Source organism: Rhinoderma darwinii, chromosome 5, assembly GCF_050947455.1.
Source record: "Rhinoderma darwinii isolate aRhiDar2 chromosome 5, aRhiDar2.hap1, whole genome shotgun sequence".
Classification (NCBI taxonomy): domain Eukaryota; kingdom Metazoa; phylum Chordata; class Amphibia; order Anura; family Rhinodermatidae; genus Rhinoderma; species Rhinoderma darwinii.
Genome location: NC_134691.1, coordinates 75,580,712 through 75,590,700, shown reverse-complemented (window position 1 = coordinate 75,590,700; position 9,989 = coordinate 75,580,712). Strand labels below are relative to the sequence as shown.

General features: G+C 42.2%; 1 protein-coding gene across 7 annotated transcripts in view; it reads left to right on the top strand.

Annotated features, from left to right (window-relative positions):
• Positions 1 to 6,354: 6,354 nt before the first annotated feature.
• CSPP1 (centrosome and spindle pole associated protein 1) overlaps positions 6,355 to 9,989 on the top strand; it is a 130,626-nt gene continuing 126,991 nt past the window's right edge. For all 7 annotated transcript variants that reach the window (XM_075826150.1, XM_075826146.1, XM_075826149.1 and 4 more), the window contains exon 1: positions 6,355 to 6,442. The gene's annotated coding sequence lies outside the window, so the exon portion shown is untranslated. The remainder of the gene's footprint in view (positions 6,443 to 9,989) is intronic.

Here is a 9,989-nt window from a genome sequence, read left to right as displayed (position 1 = left end):
TGGATCAGCATAGGCACTCTTACCAGTCTGTGGCTATGCAGCCCCAATTACAGAAAGCTTCCATGCACTGTGTGGTCTGACACATTTCTATCACAGCCAGCATTAACATTCTCAGCAATTTGCTGATCAGTGCGGGGTCCGGGTGTTGGACCCCCACCAATCATATATAAATGACTTATTCTGTGGATATGTCATCAGTATAAAAACCCCTTTAAGAGATGCTGATTCAGAATCTGTATGTTTTATCTTTTTACTCACTTGCATTTCCTCGCTATTAGCCGGCAAATGGGGCATATGCTGCATGCTGATGCATAGCGAGGACTTCTAAGCTCAGCGATATAATGGAGAGGACTCCTAGGACTTGTCATCAGCATACATTGCACGGCACATTTGCGGGCTTATAGCGAGGGAATGCAAGTGAGTAGAAAGATAAAACGTACAGATTAATAATCAGCGTCTTTTTAGCTATAAACTTATTATTGTAGTTTAGGGGGGTCTTCGGAGGTGACAGAGTCACTTTAAGTGTCAATTTAAAGTTTGCTGAAACGGTGTATTTAATGCGTTAAGACTTTATTCACATGATCGGGTGTAAATTCGGCCGTGAAAACTGGCGTTTTCCACGACCGATTTGCACCTTTGCAGGACCCGTTTTCACGGATCCCTCATAGAATTGAGTCTATCTGGGAAAATGGGCAAAAATAGGACATGTCCTATTTTTTCCTGGGCCGTTTACACGGTCCTTTAAAAAAAACTAACGTCTGTGTGAATAGCCCCATAGACATGCATTGATTTCAAAGCAGCCGTGTGACGGCCATTAAGAAATATGTCACAGCCGACTTTCCCTGTCGTCTGAATAAGCCCTAAGAATTAAGATTCAGGTTAAACTAGGCTACATCTGTACATGCATACAGTATGTACACAGACCATCATAGAAAGACAGACATGATAACAATCAGATATATACACATATCGTATATATCCAACACATACAATGTACTATATGCATACGTCCATCTGTCCCCCTGAATTATTGCATAGGCAGCATGAGAAGCACTGATCTTTACTACCTGAATTTATTAGCGTGTTATTGATGCTTTGATAACCGTCAGGTTGCAATTCTCCCTAATGACTTTCATGGTTCGGGACAAACAGACAACTGGTGAGATAGTAAATTATTCAGCGCCAACTCCAAAAAAAGAATATAACACCATCTTGAGAGATAACGCAAGTAATCAGGGTTGTTACTGTATTTGCTATTGGTGCAGTGTGTTGTACATGGTGAATAAATTCTAAATTTGCAGCGAAACCCAGATAACTGAGCAGTATATTTACATTGCTAGAAGTAATGCACAAATCTAGAGCTTTTCTTATACTTGGGGTATTCCAGGCACTTGTAATATGTATATATTCCCTGGCCTCTACTATTGGAAAATCTGTAATTATAGAAACCCCTTTCCATATACCCTGTTACGGCATATGGATGTCAGTGGCTTAACTAAAGTAGGTGCAGATGTTGCAGTCATACCAGGCCCTAGGGCCTGAAGGGGCCACTCTGGTACGTTAAGCAATACCACTGTTTATTTACTAAACTGTGATTACTTTTTATTGTCCCTGTGCAGTGACATCACTATTTTATCTCGGTACTGTGACATCACTGTTTATTATTCCTGTACTCAGAGCTCCTAATAACACCTCTACAGGCATTGACGTCTGTAAAGGTAGTGGCACACTTTAAAATAAATCTGTAAGTCTATAAAATACTCGTGAGACAGAACTCACTTTGATGTCATATTGGAGCTAATAACAACTTTGGGACAGCTGGGCAGCAGCAATAGATTTCACTGGGACAGTCAGCCAATGAGTGGCCATACTAGTGCCGTCTATTACTGCAACCCAGTGGTACCAACGTCTGGATGAGTTGTGACTAATTGTTACTTGCTCTCCCCTTAGGGTATGTTCACACTCTTAAGAAAAAAGGGCTGAAAATACGGAGCTGTTTTCAAGGGAAAACAGCTCCTGCTTTTCAGCCTTTTTTTAAGCATCAAGCGTTTTTTTGCAGTGTTTTTTACGCCCGTTTTTGGAGCTGTTTTTCTATTGAGTCAATGAAAAACAGCTCCAAAAACGGCTCAAGAAGTGACATGCACTTCTTTTTACGGGTGTCTTTTTACGCGCCGTATTTTGAAAATGAGGCATAAAATAACGTCCCGTCGGAACAGAACGCCATATTTCCTATTGAAATCAATGGGAAGATGTTTGTAGGCGTTCTGCTTCTGATTTTTCAGATGTTTTTCGGGACATTTACGGCCCGAAAAACGGCTGAAAATAGGTCGTGTGAACATACCATCACTATCCATTTTTCATTCCAAATCACGAACAGCTACCCAGAACTGGAAATATATAATTAAGTGATCAACATGGGAGCCTCTACCGTACAAGTTTACATTTCTTTACACTATAAAGGAACTAAAACTGGAATATAAAGAAATAGATATATCTATATAGAGGGGATTATACAGATCATGTTTGTGTCAGCAGCCAATGCCCCTAGATGAGAATGCAATTTACAATTATTCTGTCTCTAAGATATGGCTGACGTCTATCTGCTGTTCATAATTATTAGTATTGAGCTGGCCATAGACGCAATGATAAAAGTCAATAATCCAACTATTTGAATACATGTGTGGATATGCACCTAAATGATATTTTGCAAATATTCAAACAATTCTCCACAAGAAAAATAATTCCGTTCACTTCAGATAGAGTGTACAACAATGGAAAAATGAAGTGTTAACTAAATTAAGAGCAATCCTTCCTATCACAGTTAGCTCTTATTTAGACGAACGTGTAATACGTCCGTGCAACGCGCATGATCGCACGGACCTATGTTAACCCCTTAGTGACCACTAATACGCCTTTTCACGTGATTCACTACTGGGCTTTAGGCTAGGCTGACGCCTTTTCACGTCAGCCTAGTCTAAATCCTGCACGGGTCTCCCGTGCAGGCAGGAGCCGGGGCTCTGCTGTCTGATGACAGCTGAGCTCCTGCTCAAACGCCCGCGATCGAAGTTTACTTCGATCGCGGCCGTTTAACCCGTTAAATGCCGCCGTCAATAGCGACCGCGGCATTTAACTTTGTTTACAGAGGGAGTGCGCTCCCTCTGTCACCCATCGGCGGTTCGCGAATGCAATCGCGGGTCTCCGATGGGGTGTCATGGCAGCCGGGGGACTGATAAAAGCCCCCAGGTCTGCCCTGGAAATATGCCTGTTAGGTCGCGCCGGAGGCACGTCCTAACAGATTGCCTGTCAGATTTAGGCCTCATTTACACGAGCGTATTATACGCGCGTGCGACGCGCGTGCTTTTCACGCGTGTCGTACGCACCTATAATAGTCTATGGGGCTGTTTAGACGATGCGTGAATTTTGCGCTGCGTGAGTGCGTTGCGTAAAACTCACGACATGTTCTATATTCTTGCGTTTTTCACGCAACACGCACCCATTGACTTCAATGGGTGCGTGAAAACAACGCATGCCACACGGACGGTCCTGCGTTGCTTGCGCGAAAATCACGCAAGAGCTGTCAAACTCCTGAATGTAAACAGAAAAGCACCACGTGCTTTTCTGTTTACAAACATCCAAACGGAGTGTCAAATTCGAGATGAGCGCACCGAACTTCACCGGGTTCGGCCAAACTCGTTTTGACCGAAACCGGTAAAAAATGTTCGGGTACGCGACGTCAGGAGACAGTCACTGTCCACGGTGCTGAAAGCGTTAAACTGGTTCAGCACCATGGACAGTGACTTCCGCTCCGAAAATCCATGAACCTGTAAAAAAAAAAAGACGTTCTGACTTACCGATAACTCCGGTCCGACCTCCCGGGATGACAGTTAAGTCCAAGTGACAGCTGCAGCCAATCACAGGCCAAGCACAGGCTGCAGCCAATCACAGGCTGCAGCGGTCTCATGGACTGCGGCGTCATCCTGGGAGGTGGGGCCGGATGACAAGAGTGGGACGCGTCACCAAGGCAACGGCCGGGAGCCCGGACTGGGGGAAGCAGGAAGTTCTTGGTAAGTATGAAAGTCTTTTTTTATTCACAGGTTGGTGTATATTGTGTTCGGCATTCACTGTCGAGGGTGCTGAAAGAGTTACTGCCGATCAGTTAGCTCTTTCAGCACCTTGGACAGTGACGGGCGTCGACTAGCCTCATCTCTATGATGGCGGCTGCGCGAAAATCACGCAGCCGCGCATCATACACGGATGACACACGGAGCTGCCAAGTGCCTTTTGCGCGCGCAAAACGCACACGCTCGTGTAAATGAGGCCTTACACTGACAGGCAATAATGCTCTGGTATACGAAGTATACCAGAGCATTATAGCAGCGATCGGAACATCGCACAGTAATAAAATCAGTCATCAAAGTGAAATAAAGATTATTAATAAAAAGTACAGTAAAAAAATAAATAAAACCATTTTTTTCCATAAAAAGTGGTTTTATTTAGTAAAAGTGTAAAAAAAAATAAAAAAGTACACATATGTGGTATCGCCGCGACCGTAATGACTCCATTAATAAAGTTAATATGTAATTTAAACCGCAAAGTGAACACCGTAAAAAAAAAACGCCAAAAACTATGGCGAAATTGCAATTTTTTTCCATTGCCCCCCAAAAAAGTCATAATAAAAATGAATCAGTAAGTCCCATGTACCCCAAAACAGTACCATTCAAAACTACGTCTTGTCCCGCAGAAAACAAGCCCAAAAAATCACTACATTGATGGAAAAATAAAAAAGTTACGGCTCTTGGAAAGCGACGATGCAAAAACAAATAATTTTAGTTCAAAAGTGTTTTTATTGTGCAAAAGTCGTAAAACATAAAAAAAACTCCACATATGTGGTATCGCCGTAATCGTACCGACCCATAGAATAAAGGTCACATGTTAATTACGTCGCACAGTGAACGGCGTCAATTTAAAAATGCATAGAACAATGGCGGAATTTCAGTTTTTTTTTATAATCCCCCCCAAAAAGGTTAATAAAAGTTAATATAAAAATTATATGTACCCAAAAATGGTGCCATTAAAAAGCACAACTAATCCCGCAAAAAACAAGTCCTCATACAGCTATGTAGACGAAAAAATAAAAACGTTATAGCTCTTTGAATGCGACTATAGAAAAACGAATAAAATAGCTTGGTCATTAAGGCCTAAAATGGGCTGGTCACTAAGGGGTTAATCTATGGGGCCGTGCAGACTGACCGTGATTTTTACACAGCGGGTGTCTGCTGCGTAAAACTCACGACATGTTCTATATTTGTGCGTTGTTCGCGCATCATGCACCCATTGAAGTCAATGGGTGCATGAAAATCACGCGCAGCACACGGAAGCACTTCCGTGTGATGCGCGTGATTCGCGCAACAGCAGTAAAAAGTATTAATGAAAACAGTTTACAAACATACAAACAGAGTGTCATAATGATAGCGGCTGCGCAAAAATCACGCAGCCACGTATCATACGCTGCTGACACACGGAGCTGTTAAGTACCTTTTGCGCGTGCAAAATGCTGCGTTATCGTCCACTGTGTGTGTTATTACGTGCTGTATTCATTACTCTGTACTATGACCTCACTGTGTACATTATCCTTGTATTATGATGCTGTATTTCACTGTGACATCACTGTGGTCCTTAGTCATTAGCTGTAACATCCCTATGTGTATTATCCCTATGTTTATTACTCCTTGGACATCACTGTGTGCATATTTCCTATATTATGACATCACACTGTGCAATAAACCTTTCCTATGTATTTCTAGTGTTTAGTATCCATGTACTGTGACATCACCGTGTGCAATAAACCTTACACCTAACTTCACAGTATAACCTGGCATAGGTCAGTAGCTTCACATACAGTTCCACGGTTCACCAGTATAAAGAATATAAGTAAATTACAAATTAGTCTAATAATTTGTTATATTATGATTAAACTTTATATAAAACTGGAAAAAAAAACACTAAAGTAGAATCGATGTAACACTACAGCTTGTGTATACATGGAGCTGGTAAATTAATATATACAGATATATAGACACACACACACACACACACACACACACACACACACACACACACACACACACACACACACACACACACACACACACACACACACACACACACACACACACACACACACAATACATAGTATTTTCATTCACAATAGTACACCATGGTAGGATTAGAATCCCAAGTAGTATAATGTAGAAACTTAGAACAGCAAATTTTAGACACTGAAACTGGAAACCCTCCTCTCCACTAGGGGCGCTACAACACACTTTTTTAACAAATTCTCAGCTGAGCGCTGGGGGCGGCGCCTGTCACCACAGAGACCCACAGCTAACGGCTGTACATACACATAGGAGGCGGTGAGCAGCAGCAGCGGCCGGAGCTCTCGGTAATGTGTGGGGGATGTGACCGGACGTGTGCGGTGTGTATGTGACTTGCGTGCTGTTATGTGAGCGGTGTTGCCGCGCTCCATGAAAACAATAGTACACGAGCTCGTTGCAGCTGCTTATAGACCTGTAATGTAATGTAACATGGCCGGCTCCCCACATCAGCCTCTGCTGCACCTACAGTGGGTTCCGTCATGATATTAGTCTTTGAGCTGCTGGCAATGATCTGTTCTATGGGCAGTGAGGTCACTTGTTCTGGACGCCTATTATATACATGGTGATAGGTTACAGTGCTCCAATTGGTGTGCACGATGCGTGACAATGATGGGTTAAAGGGGTTATGTCATGAAGAGTTCTGTGTTTTTCTAATATTTTGTGTTTCATTCCCTTACCATTTTTAAGATCTCTACTTGCACTCAGTGAATAGAAAGGTGAAGCCATTAATTGCTCCTATTCAGAGACTGGTCTCACTGCTGTAATACCGCTGCATTTTAACATCTGGACACCCCCCTGTTGTATATGCGGCTGTATGGCTGATGTGTAAAACCTGTCCTGTAATGTACAGCTGGCACAGCTCTTTAAAGGGAGCTGAATGGTATGAGAAGATGTTTTCAGGATGTAAGACACGGTGTTTCTATTCAGTGACTGCTCGCAGAGACTTTAAAAATAGTGAAACACAAAGTATATTAAAAGGAGAGTGAGTTTTATTATTCCAGGATTAATCCTTATTTATATAAAACTTGAAAACCCCTTTAAGGGGCCATGGCCGTGTAGCAGTACGTAGTAGCCTTCGACCTAAACCACGATTTGTGTAAATTGTGATGACCAAGACCAGGGGTCAGGAATCTGCATCAATCCAGCTGTTGTGAAACTACAATTCCCAACATGCCCTAGCAACCCTTGGCTGGAATAATAGAGCCTTTGGCTGTCAGGGCATGCTTGGAGTTGTAGTTTCACAACAGTTGGAGTGCTGACCCCGACCTAGACCATGATTTATAAACTGTATTTTAATGTCAAACGGAGAAGTAATGAGTGCAGAATTGATGCTGTATCTGCCCCCATGTTTGTTGCTTGTCAGATCCTGCCCACAAATGGCTGTATTTCCTTCTGGAAAGTTTACGGTTTGCGTACAATTTACTTTACCAATAGTACGACTTCCAAGATTGTGTTATTCAGCACATAAAACTGAACGTGCTACTGTTATATTCTGCATGGAGTCTTTCAACATTTACAAAATGTTCTTTCTGCCATTATCTGCAGCCAAATCTATACTCAGAGCCCATTGCAGAATACAAGTGGGTAGAAACTGACTGCTTTCTATATCCAAGAGCCCCAGTTTTTGCCTGCAAATATGTTTTTCTGCCATATTATTCAAGGACCTATCTGCACCAATATAAAGGATGACACATTTAATATCACTCCATGATCAGTAAAATTATCTAAAGTGGCATGATCGTGATTCCTTTTTATACAGCTCTGGAAAGTAACATTCAGGCTATGTTCACACGCTTAACCAAAAATGTCAGAACATACGGCGCTGTTTTCAAGGGAAATCCGCTCCTGATTTTCAGTCATTTTTTAATCAAACTTGCATTTTTCGCTACGTTTTTGGAGCTGTTTTTCTATAGCGTCAATGAAAAACTGCTCCAAAATGGCTCAAGAAGTGACATGCGTTTTTTTTTACGTGGCCGTTTATCAAAATGGCTGTATAAAAAAAATAGCCCCATCTGAACAGAACGCTGTTTTTCCCATTGAAATCAATGGGCAGATGTTTGGAGGCGTTCCGCTTCTGATTTTTCGGCCGTTCACGGCCTGAAGAACGGCCGAAAATAAGCCGTGTGAACGTACCCTAGGGCTTCATTTACACCACCATGCTGTGGTGTCTGCAATTCATCCACGTTTTTCAAATAAATTGTGGACCTATTAATTTCTATGGCCCCATGCACATGACGGTGGTTTTCACAGATCCATGCTGGGGCCAGGAATCCAGGCCGCAAAATCTCCGGACAAGTAATTTTACGGTCCGGATTTGCGGCTTCACAAACTGGTGACATTAATTTTTTGTTGTTGCGGATCCGTGAATCATCGTGACACATGGATGCACAGCAAAGGCTTTTTGCGGACAAATGATCCGCAAAACCACTACTGTCGTGTGTATGAGGTCTTACTCAACATGAAGTGATAGCCAGAAGATAAGGTCATTACACAGTTCTGTTATAATCTATGCAGTAAAAGAGCTGACCATGTCACAACTTTATTATACATTGTGCAAGTAGTGCACAACACGTTGATTTATTATTCTGTTTATTTGGTTGTGCACTTGTACATTTTTTAATGGATTTTTTTATTTTTATTAAATCAATGATTTTTGTGTTTATAATCACTTTTCTAATAGACTCCTCTTAAAAAATTATTTTACTTTTTCTGATACAGCTTCTATGTATCCTGTATACATAGACTCTTTATTCTCCCTCACTAAGCCGATTCCGTCAGTTCAGCTGAACTGACGGCTTGGCTGAGAGCGGGTCTCCTGTATCTTTGACACACAGGATCCACCTAATATTGATCACGTAGAAGTTGATCAACTTGGATGCGATCGATATTAGGTGGATCCTGTGTGCCAGAGACACACGGGACCATATCGACCACGACTGATTTTTATTCCCTGGAAGTTAACAATAAGGGTCTCTTATTGAATAACTGCAAGCAGAGATCTTCAAAAACCATGAGGAATGAATACACAAACCACAATACTCCTAATTAGACAAATCGATTCTGTTTACCCGTTGAATTGCCAATATCGAATGAATGCACAGACATAAACAAGACTTCTATCCATTGGAGCCTTTTTTACGGTTGGTATATAATTAATCGATTTGCAAAGCAGCCAGATTTATTGACTTATCTCTTGTAATATTCCGTGTAGACACATGACGCCAAACTAAGATAACACAATCCTATTACCCACTGTATATTCATAGGGCATTGCACCCGTTCTCCATAGACAGTTTATTGATATCGAGCACTTGAGATGCTATGCAGGATGCTAAATCTGAATGTCTCCCGTGTACATCAGTGATGAGAGCAGCCAGTCCACGTCCGCCTGCCCAGCATTGCTTCTTTTAGGCTGGATTCACAATGGATGGAAAGGCTGCATATATTCTGCAGCGTATCTTCATTTTTCAGATGTCATCCTCATGGCTGGGCATGTAATCTGCGCATATTGCGCAAAGATAATCCACAACATTTCAGTATCGTGTGAATCCGGCCTGAGTAAGGCCCCACTACACATGTTGCAGATTCTGCGCTTGCTGCAGAAACAACTCAATTCAGATAAATGGAACTGATTTTCAGTCGCAAACATTTCTGCAACAAAGTCTGCAGCGTGCGCAGAAGACCTCAGGCCGGGTTCCCACGGGTCGGATACGCTGTCTTAAACTATGCAGTGTATCCGAACTAGAACCCGCAGCTCATTCTGTCTGAAAAACCACACCACACTACATTGTGGTGTGGTTTTTCAGGTGGAATCTCTGCTGCGGAAAGAAGTGC